A 13,791-nucleotide genomic window follows, 5' to 3' on the forward strand; every position below is an offset into this window, starting at 1 on the left:
GGAGCTATATCTGCATTTTGGCACTGTTTACGAACTTGTACAGTATTTAATATTAAAAAGGAAAAACACTTCCTAATGTTCTGCAAAATTATATTTATTTGGTCACGAACCGGCTTTCGGCTTCTCAGGCCATCTTCACGTGACAACTGAATGTCGCAAACACAGATACTTGAAGATGACCTAAGAAGCTGAAATCCGGTCAGTGCTCAAATACATATAATTTTGAAGAACGTTAGGAAGTGTTTTTAGTTTTTAGTATAATTATCATGTTCTGACAAGCATCGACGGAAAATTCAGTTAATGTTGTACAGTATTTTAAACGTTGCTACAGCGTAAAAAGGTTTGGAGGCTGCTTGGGAACTGATGGCCGGCGCTACAGTCTGGAACCGCGCGACCACTACGGTCGCAGGTTCGAATCCTGCCTCGGGCATGGATGTGTGTGCTGTCCTTAGGTTAGTTAGGTTTAAGTAGTTCTAAGTTCTAGGGGACTGATGACCTCAGAGGTTAAGTCCCATAGTGCTCAGAACCATTTGAACCATTTTTGGGAACTGATGACCAAGAGCCCGAAGATTGCTTGTATAGACGTTGATGTGATACGTGTTTCGAGGACATTGTAGGAACATATGGTCTGGATCTTCCTTCTCTGCGCAAACTCAGAGGGGTGTGGCTTAGGTTGAGCCGATAGAGGTGCATTTGAGCTTCCAGTGATTAAATTTCAGCCATGCCGTAACTGTCGTGAAGCTCCTCGAGATTTGTATCCTTTCATACCACGGTACTCTTGGAATCGTGGGATGCATTCGTGCGTAGTGGCTGCCTTTGATTTTAAATGTCCTCGACCATTGCTCATGCCAGTCTGATGGCAACAGCTTTCCGAGCATGGGTATCATATTGGTGGAAGGGAATTTTTCATATTTAATAGCTCCATCTATAAATGCTTGCTTTGCTAGGACATCTACGTGTTAATTTCCAGGTGGTCTTTCATCCATACCATCACGATGTTGCGATACAGTATAAGAGGACTTTTCCACATCTTGTGCCTTAATGCCTGCATATCTATAGACTCAGCCACCACGTGTGAAAGTTGCTTAGTTATCCAATAACGTCCGCTTACACAGTAGGATGTTAAGTCCAGGGTATTTTCGTCAGGGGCCCATATTCGTTGAGAAAGAGCCGCAGGGGGAATTTCTTGCTGAGGAACATTCTTCGCAGTTTTCACTGAGGTTCTTCCGCTTCAACCAATAATGCATTTATTGGGGTTCACATGAACGCTCCAGTAATTATGCGTAAGCTTTTGTTCTGCATAGTGTTGAGTCTTTGCAGCGTGCTGCCTGAAGCTGATCCGTAGCATATGTCTCCTTAGCCGAACAGTATCCCTAGTAGAGACCGATATAATGTCATCGCTGTCCACCAATGAGAGCCCCACCATACCCCAATCGCAGCTCTGATGAGAGTGCAAGCCTTTTCACATCTATTAATGATATGTCGGATATGATGAGCTCATCTGAGTTTATCATCGCTAATCATCCCAAGGTATTAAGTTGTTTTCGCAGCTGGAAAATTATATTGTCCTATTTGCACTGTTTGGGGAAGTGGAATCCTTTGCTGAGTAAAAATCATTAGAGTGGACTTGCTATCAGCGATTGCGAGGCCACTTTCTGTACACCACTCACGCAGACGTGTGAGAGCGGTATGAATTTTCAGTCGACAGGACTGAAGAGTACTGTTTTCGGAATAGATGCGTACTGTAATATTTGGATATCACTGGCAAAGAGGTCATGAACGTCTGCAGTATAAAGACTGAATACTAAGGGAGCCAAGACTGATCCCTGCGGGAGTCCTTTGCTAGTTTCTCTGGGTCCTAGTGTAGCCCTGTGTTACAAAATGATTGCTCAGGAGGCTTATAATGTTACGGGCGACTGGTTGTGGAATCTGCAGTTTTTCCAGTTTTTTCCCTAAGACGACGTTGTCGTATCCTTTCGTTAAGGCAACTATCATATAATTATTCCGAGACCCAAGTTGTTTCTTTGATAATATTTTCTTGATTTCTCACCACTATTCTAAACGGTGCTGTCTATTACCTTGCCCGAACACTGTTGTAAGGTGATTGGCCGATATGACTCGGGTTCGGGTTTATTACAGCCATTTCCCGATTTGTAGATGGGGACTACACATTTTTCCAGCAAATCCATTTGAATCTTTTGAGTCGATACACTACGGTAAATTTTGTGCAGCATCAGTTTCCCTATGTGAGGGATGTGTCGTAGCTTCTGCATCTGCATCTACATCTACATGGATACTCTGCAAATCACACTTAAGTGCCAGGCAGAGGATTTTTCTAACCACCTTCACAATAATTCTCTATTATCCACCCTCGAACAGCTTGCGGAATTAACGAACATCTGTATCTCTCCGTGCGAGCTCTGATATCCCTTATTTTATTATGATGATCGTTTCTTCCTATGCAGGTCAGCGTCAACAAAATGTTTTCGCATTCGGAGGAAAAACTTGGTGACTGAAATTTCGTGAGAAGATTCCACCTCAACGAAAAACGCCCTTGTGTTAATGGTGTCCATCCCAAGCCTGTATCATTTCCGTGACACTCCCTACCCTATTTCGCGGAAACACAAATCGTGGTGGTCTTCTATGAACTTTCTCGATGTACCCCGTTAATCCTATCTGGTGAGGATCCCAGACCGTGCAGCAGTACTCTAACAGAGGACGGACAAGAGTAGTGTAGGCAGTCTGTTTAGTAAATCTGTTACATTTTCTAAGTGTTCTGCCAATAAACGCTGTCTTTGGTTTGCCTGCCCCACAAGATTTTCTTTGTTTTCTTTCGAATTTAAATTGTTCGTAATTGTAATTCCTAGGTATTTAGTTGAATTTACGGCCTCTAGATTTGACTGATTTAACGGGTTCGTTTTAGCGCTCGTGTGAATGACCTCACACTTTTCATTATTTACGGTCAATTGCAAATTTTTCTACCATTCAGATATCTTTTCTAAATCGTTCTGATGAGTTTTCTAGACAACAATCGACAGTATCATCCGCAAACAACCTAAGACGGCTGCTCAGATTGTCTCCTAAATCTTTTATATAGATAAGGAACAGCAGAGGACCTATAATACTACCTTGGGGAATGCCAAAAATCACTTCTGTTCTTCTCGATGACTTTCCGTCAATTACTACGAACTGTGACCTCTTCTTCACAGGAAATCACGAATCCAATCGCATACCTGAGATGATATTCGATAATCACGCTATTTCACTACAAGCCGCTTGTGCGGTTCAGTGTCAAAAGCCTTTACGAAATCAATTTGAAATCCCATGTCAATAGCACTGAGCACTCCGTGAGTGTAAAGAGCTAGTTTTGTTTCACAAGACCGATGTTTTCTAAATCCGTATTGACAGTGTGCCAATAGACCGTTCTCTTCGAGGTAATTCATAATGTTCGAACACAATATTTGCTCCAAAATCCCGCTGCATATCGATTTTAATGATACCGACCTGTAATTTAGTGGATTACTCCTACTACCTTTCTTGAATATTGGTGTGACCTGTGCAACTTACCAGTCTTTCGTCCTTTCGGGTAGTCAATACAATCTGGGCCAGGGGCAGCACCCTTTCCTTGGGACAGCGCAAACTGGAGTTCTTTCAGCGAAAAGGGTTGTGTAGTGACATTGCTGTCCTCTTCATATTCCGCCTCGTCTTCCTTTTCCATCACGTTAAATGGTACTATCACACACAAGATCGATTGTAAAAGTTTGTCGGTTGGTGGAAGTGTGTGTATGTCCATCATTAGACCGTTTTTTATGTTCCTTAGCTACATTCCAAATACTGGTTAGTTCTGTTTCTTTGCAGATCATAATGCAGAAATTTTGCCACGACTTTCTATTTTTGTATTTGAAAATTTTCTTTACTGTAGCTTGTGCCTTCTTCTGAGCAATAAAGTTTGTGTCTTAAAAGAGAATTTTGTATTTTCAGAATGCCTCCCTTCGTTCATTGAGCACTGCGTCACATTCCGAATCTCACCAACAGGTTTATGACCTATGAGGAGTCCACTTGCGTCCATTTTGAGGTACTGAGACTTCCGCTGCTTCATTGGTAAGCAATACTAAGACGCCATAGTCTCTTTCGGAATCTCCAGTTTCCATTATTGATTTCAGTTTTTCTTTCAGTAGTGTTTGGTGTAGGATCCAATTGGTATTTTTTGTCTTCCGTTTCTGGCTGATTACGTGTCGGACAGTCTCCCTAGGTTGATCGTTTACTATAATTTGAACTGGTAAGTGGCCCGAACCTAAAGTATCTTGTATCACTATCCATGTTGTTCCGGTACACAGCGCAGGGGATGCTATGCTAAGGTCTACCATTTGGGCGGACTATTCGTGTTGGTGAGCTATCTTATAATATCATAAGGTTTTCCGAATCTAGCACATCCACTAGCATTTTTCCCATTGCGTCGGCAGTTCTGCAGTCCCACAGTGTATGGTGTGTGGTGGCCGTGAAAGTCACCTGGTAGCAAAAGGCGTCTCCCGATGGAGTCAATTATTGTTGTTAATTATTGTTTGGAAAGTCTGTCACCTAAGGTGCTTTTGCATGCTGAGACAAAATTCACATCGAGTTACTTGATCTGCAGAAGAATACCCACCATTTGCAATGGATCGTGTTTAGTGCCAGTACTGAGAACGGGAAAGTGGATATCTTGTTTTAACACGAACGCTGCACCGCCATAGCCAGCATCTATGTCTCCTACAATGGCAGAGTAGCCCAGGAGAGCGAACGGGGCGTTCGGTTTTAAACATGTTTCCGTGATGGCATGGATTTCTATGTTAGTTCGAGTAGAAAATGTCTAAGGCTGTATTTGTTTACGGTAAACGATAACAGCCCAACAGTTTCAGGATAAAGATTTATTGAAATCCTTGACCACGGTTTCGGTGTATCTATAGCAAATATACCTTCATCAGAAGCAAAGATACGCCTGAACAAGAAGACACCTTCATTAGCAAAAAAACTTAGCAAATTAACTGAGATAGAAGAAAAAACAAACGCTTATAGCTTTAAGTAACCATGAAAATTACAGTTATTAAAAGCACAAAAACTTTTAGTCACTTACTAAAATCACATCCTGCAGTGGAGATGCATAAAGCAATCGTGCTAAAGGCTTTTTTTTTTTTTTTACTTTATTGTTATTTTAAAGCCTGTACAACAGGCAGGCTGGCAGCAGCACACTACGCTGCTCTTCAGCCATAGAATATACAAGCAGAGAAAACAGGAGAAGACACATAAGTTACAGAATGTGGGCAATAAAACAGGAGACACATAGAGACAAACACGGAGCCGTTCACACTCGTCGATAATCCACACTGCTAACTGATGAGACGACGCACAAACTCTGAAGATGACGATGGCACTGGTGAACGAGGGAGCGTGACGGGGAACACTGAACACTAAACACGACGGCACACACTAGATACTGATGGCGATGATCTCCGGCGCGCGAATGTTCACCATGCGTGTGCGAGTCCGGGGACCTGCCAAGAGAGGAGGAGGAGGAAGGGGAGTGGGAGAGGGAGAGGGGAGAGCAGAGATGCCACGGGCAGGGGAGAAAGGGGGGAGGGAGGAAGGGGGAGGGGAAGCCCGGGGGGAAGAGTGGTGGAGGGAGGGGATGGGGGAAAAGGAAAGAGAAGGGGAGGGAAGGGAAGAGAAGGGAGGGAGGGAGGGTGCCTAAAGGAAAGGACACCGGAAGTGGGTGGTGGGGCAGGGTCAAAGTTGATAGGAGGGGTAGAGGGAGGGGAGGAGGACATCATCAGGGAGGGGGAGCTGGCGGAAGCCACCTTGGGAGAGAGTAAGGAGGGTGGAGAGATGGAGACCGGGCGGGACGTGGGAATATAGGCGCGGCAGCGGGCGGGGATGGGAGAGGATTGGGGAGACGAGCGGGTGAGGAGGATCGAGTTTACGGGAGGTGTACAGGATCCGTATCCTTTCAAGGAAAAGGAGGAGGTGGGGGAAGGGGATGAGATCATACAGGATCCGCGTGGGGGAGGGGAGACGGATGCGATAGGCGAGGCGGAGAGCATGGCGTTCAAGGATTTGGAGGGATTTATAAAAGGTAGGGGGGGCGGAGATCCAGGCTGGATGGGCATAACAAAGGATAGGGCGGATGAGGGATTTATAGGTGTGGAGGATTGTGTAAGGGTCCAGACCCCACGTACGGCCGGAAAGGAGCTTGAGGAGACGGAGTCGGGAACGTGCCTTAGCTTGGATTGTATGGAGATGGGGAGTCCAGGAGAGGCGACGGTCGAGGGTGACGCCAAGGTACTCGTGCTAAAGGCAGTAGCAGTAGTTTAAATTAAAATATCACCTCCATCTCCGCAACATAATTATGAAGGGATGGACGATGCGAACGCGGAATTTTACGTATTTTTGATGATTGTTATTCGCGGTTTTGATGCGTATGTGTGGTTTAAATTGATTCTGTTATGTTTTTTATTCATGATGACAGATGGTTTCGATTTTCTTCAACCTTTTGTTCGTTTTCGTAGTAGTATTAATTTGCGCGAGATTCTCGCGCATAACACTAGTGCCCTCTTTCGTTGTATATGTTCCTCACCTGCTTGACACTAGGACACACGCTAATTGGTGTTCATATTTTCTATTGTATGCAGGTGTTTTAAATGGTTCTGATATGTTTTATTTATTAAGACAGAGGGTTTGAATTAGCACAGCCTTTAAAATTTGGACGCGCATGAGTATGTATCCCGGGTTTTAATGTGCGCGAGTGTCTCGCGCCTACCACAAGTGCCCTCTCTCGGTGAAACTGTCTGCTCTACTGCTTCCACACCCTCTTCACTCTAGTTCACAGGCTAAGTACTGATAGTATGACGCGTTCGCATCGCCCATCTCTTCATAATTATGCTGTGCAGATGGAGGTGATATTTTAATTTCAACTACTGGTACCACCTTTGGCACGATTGTTTTATCCATCTCCACTGCAGGATGTGATTTTAGTAAGTGACTAAAAGTTTTTGTGCTTGTAATTCTTTGGTAATTTTCATGGTCACTTACAGCTACAAGCATTTTTTTTCTTTTATCTCACTTATGTTGCTAAGATTTTTTGCTAATGAAGGTGTCTTCCTGTTTCGGCGTATCTTTGCTTCTGATGAAGGTATATTTAGATATACCGAAACGATGGTCAAGGATTTCAATAAATCTTTATACTGCAACTGTTTATCAGTTATTCTTTACCGTGAGGATTTTTAACAGTTGCTGCTCCAGCCACGTTTAAAATTTTGTATTTGTTTACTTTGAGCGACCTTACATTCCAATGGATAATTTTATAGGCCACTTTGCGGTGCAAGGAGTGGGGTCAACATGATTTGGACTCACATCCAGATCAAATTTGTGTGTATTTCTGGAGTGGGCCTATAAGTAGCCTGCTGGTACGATGTATCATTCATCACAACTATAATTATAATTAAAATGCTGTTAACGAGGTAGTTCACAACATCAGTCTGTTGGGTGAATTTGTGAAATTTTGGTGGGTAGGAGCTGGGACCCAATGGAGCAAGAGGAAAACGGGGTACTGGTTGGTACAACTGGTAACGTAGGACCGCTGTTTGGTGGAGTTCTCTGCGTTCTGCAGAATTTTCACGTTGCTGGTGGCGTAGTTGGATTAGAGGGGATGGCGGCGGTATCGTTGCTGAATCCACTGGAGCCACCGTTCCTGAGGTCTGCGGCATTGTCGTCATGGCATGGGTTGCTTGTTTCAGATCGTAGGTGACGGTCCTGACATTTACTTTGGGCCGCTGTTGAGCGTGAAGGGATGGAAATTCTGTACCCTGTCTCGTAATGTTTGGGGAAAAGTAACCACATTCGCATAAGGCCTGGTTTCAAACACAGCTACTGTTTATCGAAAGGAAATGTTATTGAGAGACATATTTTTGTTAATTTCCTTGTGTTTTAGATGCACTGGGCAGGTTAGATATATGGCACTGTGACTAACGGGACAGTAAATACGGGTTGCGTATATCTAAGTGGTGTCTGTTCTGTTGGACATGTCCGACAGAACAAACATCACTCGTTATAACGTGGCTGGCGCATACATTTATATGAAGTAGAGGATAGGGTCATGTATATGACATAGGGGTTGGGGAAAGGAAAGGAAAGGCTGAGTGTGGAACTCGTTGACTTCCAGCTGTACAGGGCACTGTGGTAATGCAGTGGCTAAAGTTGTAATTCTGTGTCGGACAGGTTCCTAATCGCTTTGGCCAGCCGGAAGCGTTCCCTGGTTCCAACTTTACGCACACGACAATTCAGCATCCCTCTTCCATTAAACTCCTATTCCCAAATTACTGATTCCGTAGGAGGTCGGACGATATTAGTGCATCTGCATTGAAACAAACGTCAAGGAGTCGTCGCTCTCTTACAGAAATGTGTAAATCTAAGTGGTGTCCGACAGAACAGACACCATTCGTGATGAACTGATTAAGTACTGCTTTGCGGTGCCGGAAGAAATCATTGTTGTCTTTCCGGACTCTCAGTCTGGGCTCACTCTCCTAAACTATTTGCATCGAGGGCACTCAAACCACCCGATAGCCCACGAGGTAGTAACATATGTATATCAACAGGAAGCGGTGACCTCAGGCTTAAGATATACACGTATTACAGTGGAGCATCTCTTTCAGATTTACAGGAAGAAGTTTCTAAACGAGTGGCACAAAGAATGGAAAGCTTCCCAGACAGCTACAGGAAAAGACTATGCGCAGTTGGCTCCAGTACTGTCAACGAGGCCTCGGTACCATGGGGCTCAGGAATATTTGCAATTAGTGTAACGCGCTTGAAGCTCAACCGCTGTCGATATGCACAGCTCCTCCACCACATACGCACAACACCATCTTCACTTTGTGACTGAGGCCAAGTAGAAAACATAAATCACATATTTTTTGGATGCATCAATCGGTGAGACATCATATAGAAAATGCTGAGGAAAGTTGCGGACAAGAAATACTAGTTACCAACATCTGTCGAAACATTATTGGGAACCACGGACTTTAGAGGGTATAAGGAAATTTTCTCTTTTTTAACGCAGTCACAAAGACAGCGATGATCTAGCTCACATAAATTACATAACTTTGTTAATTTGAGTATTTTATTTCATTTTTCTACTGTTTTTGTTTTATGTAATCATCACTAGTTTCTGTTTTTATCCATTTGCTTTTGTATCTGTATCAGTTGTATGCCATTATGTTTTACTTACATAGTTGGAAGAAGACACAGAATGACATCACAAGGCACCACAATAAACAAGCCGCCTCAGCTGAAGGTGGGCTAAAGGCAGTTCTGGAGAGTTCTCAGTGAGTTGGGCGTATTACTAGCAGCGTGACGGAAGATGGTTGGTTGGTTGGTTGTTTCGGGGAAGGAGACCAGACAGCGAGGTCATCGGTCTCATCGGATTAGGGAAGGACGGGGAAGGAAGTCGGCCGTGCCCTTTGACAGGAATCATCCCGGCATTTGCCTGGAGCGATTTAGGGAAATCACGGAAAACCTAAATCAGGATGGCCGGACGCGGGATTGAACCGTCGTCCTCCCGAATGCGAGTCCAGTGTCTAACCACTGCGCCACCTCGCTCGGTGACGGAAGATGAGCACTTACTACGTACCTACGTGTTTAGTTTGACGTTGATACTACACGGTGTGTTCCGTGTTGTGTCTTTTGGGAAGAGTAGCGAGCAGCCATCATACTGTCGCTGGGTGTGATTTTTTATCTCTTGCGAACAGAAACCAGACTGTCGCCATGTTTTTTAATTGTGTGTCTACTATGTTACTTGTCTGATTCCTGTGTATTTTATCAACATTGCCAACCCCTTTTGCTTTCTGTTTTAACTTTCCGCATTTTTACGCCATTTTACACTTTAAGTCACCATTTTATCGCCTGTTTTTCCTTGTTTCTTTCTTCTTCCCTTTTTTTTAAAAAAGTCTGTAGGCCGTAGAGCAGCGTACTAAGCTGCTGCCAGCCCGCCCCCTTCGGGGGGAATTGAAAATCAATAAAGAAAAAAAACACGGAAAACAGAGCAGTAGTTGTCGTAATGTGGAACGGAGCGGTTTATGTGACGTCCAGAGGGCCACCGTCATAGGATTTCGGGCCATGGGTGGCAGCATTTCCGAAACGCGTCAACTATAAACTGCTCGCGTGCCATTGTGGTTAAAATATACCGTACGTGGCAAACTGGCACTATCCAAAGCTGCACTCGAGCCAACTGTGGTGCGCCACGGCCCATAGATGACAGGGGTGAAAAACGTCTGCAGAGATGAAACTCCCTGGCAGATTAAAACTGTGTGCCGGACCGAGACTCGAACTCGGGACATGTGCTTTTCGCGGGGAAGTGCTCTACCATCTGAGCTACCCAAGCACGACTCACGCCCCGCCCTCACAGCTTTACTTCTGCCAGTACCTCGCCTCCTACCTTCCAAACTTTACAGAAGCTCTCCTGCGAACCTGTGAGTCTCGGTTTCGATCTGCGAGGAAGTTTAATATCAGTGCACACTCCGCTACAGATTGAAAATCTCATTCTGTCTGCAGAGATGTGTACGAGGGAATAGACGTGCAGCGGTTGAGCAAATGACCGCCAAAATGAGCCAAGGTGCTTTGTTTGTCGAACGTTGCTGCGTATGGGCCTCCGCAGCAGCCGCCTGGTTCGTGTACACATGCTGACCGCTCACAATTGGCGACGAAGGCTGGAGTTTTCATGCCAATGCGGCAACTGGGCGTCCTCTGAGTGGAGACAGGTAGCCTTTCCGAGTGAATCACGTTTCATACTCCATCCGACCGATGGCCGTTGGCGTGTACGGCGTGAAACGTCAGAAAGTAAACACCACGGAACATGACCGGAAGAATCCATGCCCGAGGAGGGAGCGTTATGGCCTGGGAAATGTTTTAGTGGCATTCCGTGGGTAATCGTGTCATTCTGGAAGGCACAATGGATCAACACCTGTATGCATCTATCCTTCGGAACAGAGTCCACCGCTACATGCAGTCTGTTGTTCCTCCGCACGATGACATCTACCAGCAGGACAATGCAACGTGTCATACAAATCGCAGTGGTTGGAAGAGCACCAGGATGGGTTTACTGTACTTTAGCCACCAAGCTCCCAGTGGAGAAGCTGTAGGACCACTTGCTCGCTGTTCGCGACATTGACTCTCGACCGAGAAACCTAGCGCAGTCGTCCACTGCACTAGTGTCGGCATTGCTCCACATCCCTGTCAGTACAGTTTCTTGACTTCCGCAAGGCGTTCGATACAGTTCCCCACAGTCGTTTAATGAACAAAGTAAGAGCATATGGACTATCAGACCAATTGTGTGATTGGATTGAAGAGTTCCTAGATAACATAACGCAGCATGTCATTCTCAATGGAGAGAAGTCTTCCGAAGTAAGAGTGATTTCAGGTGTGCCGAAGGGGAGTGTCGTAGGACCGTTGCTATTCACAATATACGTAAATGACTTTGTGGATGACATCGGAAGTTCACTGAAGATTTTTGCGGATGATGCTGTGGTATGTCGAGAGTTTGTAACAATGGAAAATTGTACCGAAATGCAGGAGGATCTGCAGCGAATTGGTGCAGGGAATGGCAATTGAATCTCAATGTAGACAAGTGTAATGTGCTGCGAATATATAGAAAGGAAGATCCCTTATCATGTAGCTACAATATAGCAGGTCAGCAACTGGAAGCAGTTAATTCCATAAATTATCTGGTAGTACGCATTAGGAGTGATTTAAAATAGAATGATCATATAAAGTTGATCGTTGGTAAAGCAGATGCCAGACTGAGATTCATTGGAAGAATCCTAAGGAAATGCAATCCGAAAACAAAGGAAGTACACTCCTGGAAATTGAAATAAGAACACCGTGAATTCATTGTCCCAGGAAGGGGAAACTTTATTGACACATTCCTGGGGTCAGATACATCACATGATCACACTGACAGAACCACAGGCACATAGACACAGGCAACAGAGCATGCACAATGTCGGCACTAGTACAGTGTATATCCACCTTTCGCAGCAATGCAGGCTGCTATTCTCCCATGGAGACGATCGTAGAGATGCTGGATGTAGTCCTGTGGAACGGCTTGCCATGCCATTTCCACCTGGCGCCTCAGTTGGACCAGCGTTCGTGCTGGACGTGCAGACCGCGTGAGACGACGCTTCATCCAGTCCCAAACATGCTAAATAGGGGACAGATCCGGAGATCTTGCTGGCCAGGGTAGTTGACTTACACCTTCTAGAGCACGTTGGGTGGCACTAGATACATGCGGACGTCCATTGTCCTGTTGGAACAGCAAGTTCCCTTGCCGGTCTAGGAATGGTAAAACGATGGGTTCGATGACGGTTTGGATGTACCGTGCACTATTCAGTGTCCCCTCGACGATCACCAGTGGTGTACGGCCAGTGTAGGAGATCGCTCCCCACACCATGATGCCGGGTGTTGGCCCTGTGTGCCTCGGTCGTATGCAGTCCTGATTGTGGCGCTCACCTGCACGGCGCCAAACACGCATACGACCATCATTGGCACCAAGGCAGAAGCGACTCTCATCGCTGAAGACGACACGTCTCCATTCGTCCCTCCATTCACGCCTGTCGCGACACCACTGGAGGCGGGCTGCACGATGTTGGGGCGTGAGCGGAAGACGGCCTAACGGTGTGCGGGACCGTAGCCCAGCTTCATGGAGACGGTTGCGTATGGTCCTCGCCGATACCCCAGGAGCAACAGTGTCCCTAATTTGCTGGGAAGTGGCGGTGCGGTCCCCTACGGCACTGCGTAGGATCCTACGGTCTTGGCGTGCATCCGTGCGTCGCTGCGGTCCGGTCCCAGGTCGACGGGCACGTGCACCTTCCGCCGACCACTGGCGACAACATCGATGTACTGTGGAGACCTCACGCCCCACGTGTTGAGCAATTCGGCGGTACGTTCACCCGGCCTCCCGCATGCCCACTACACGCCCTCGCTCAAAGTCCGTCAACTGCACATACGGTTCACGTCCACGCTGTCGCGGCATGCTACCAGTGTTAAAGACTGCGGTGGAGCTCCGTATGCCACGGCAAACTGGCTGACACTGACGGCGGCGGTGCACAAATGCTGCGCAACTAGCGCCATTCGACGGCCAACACCGCGGTTCCTGGTGTGTCCGCTGTGCCGTGCGTGTGATCATTGCTTGTACAGCCTTCTCGCAGTGTCCGGAGCAAGTATGGTGGGTCTGACACACCGGTGTCAATGTGTTCTTTTTTCCATTTCCAGGAGTGTAGGTTACAGTACGCTTGTTCGCCCACTGCTTGAATACTCCTCAGCAGTGTGGGATCCGTACTAGATAGGGTTGATAGAAGAGATAGAGAAGATCCAACGGAGAGCAGCGCGCTTCATTACAGGATCATTTAGTAATCGCGAAAGCGTTACGGAGATGATAGATAAACTCCAGTGGAAGACTTTGCTGGAGAGACGCTCAGTAGCTCGGTACGGGCTTTTGTTGAAGTTTCGAGAACATACCTTCACCAAAGAGTCAAGCAGTATACTCCCTCCTACGTATATCTCGCGAAGGGACCATGAGGATAAAATCAGAGAGATTAGAGCCCACACAGAAGCATATCGACAATCCTTCTTTCCACGAACAATACGAGACTGGAATAGAAGGGAGAACCGATAGAGGTACTCAAGGTACCCTCCGTCACACACCGTCAGGTGGCTTGCGGAGTATGGATGTAGATGTAGATGTAGATGTACTTTCCGGAACCTCATTGACTC

This window comes from Schistocerca americana, chromosome X (genome assembly GCF_021461395.2).
Source record: "Schistocerca americana isolate TAMUIC-IGC-003095 chromosome X, iqSchAmer2.1, whole genome shotgun sequence".
NCBI lineage: Eukaryota > Metazoa > Arthropoda > Insecta > Orthoptera > Acrididae > Schistocerca > Schistocerca americana.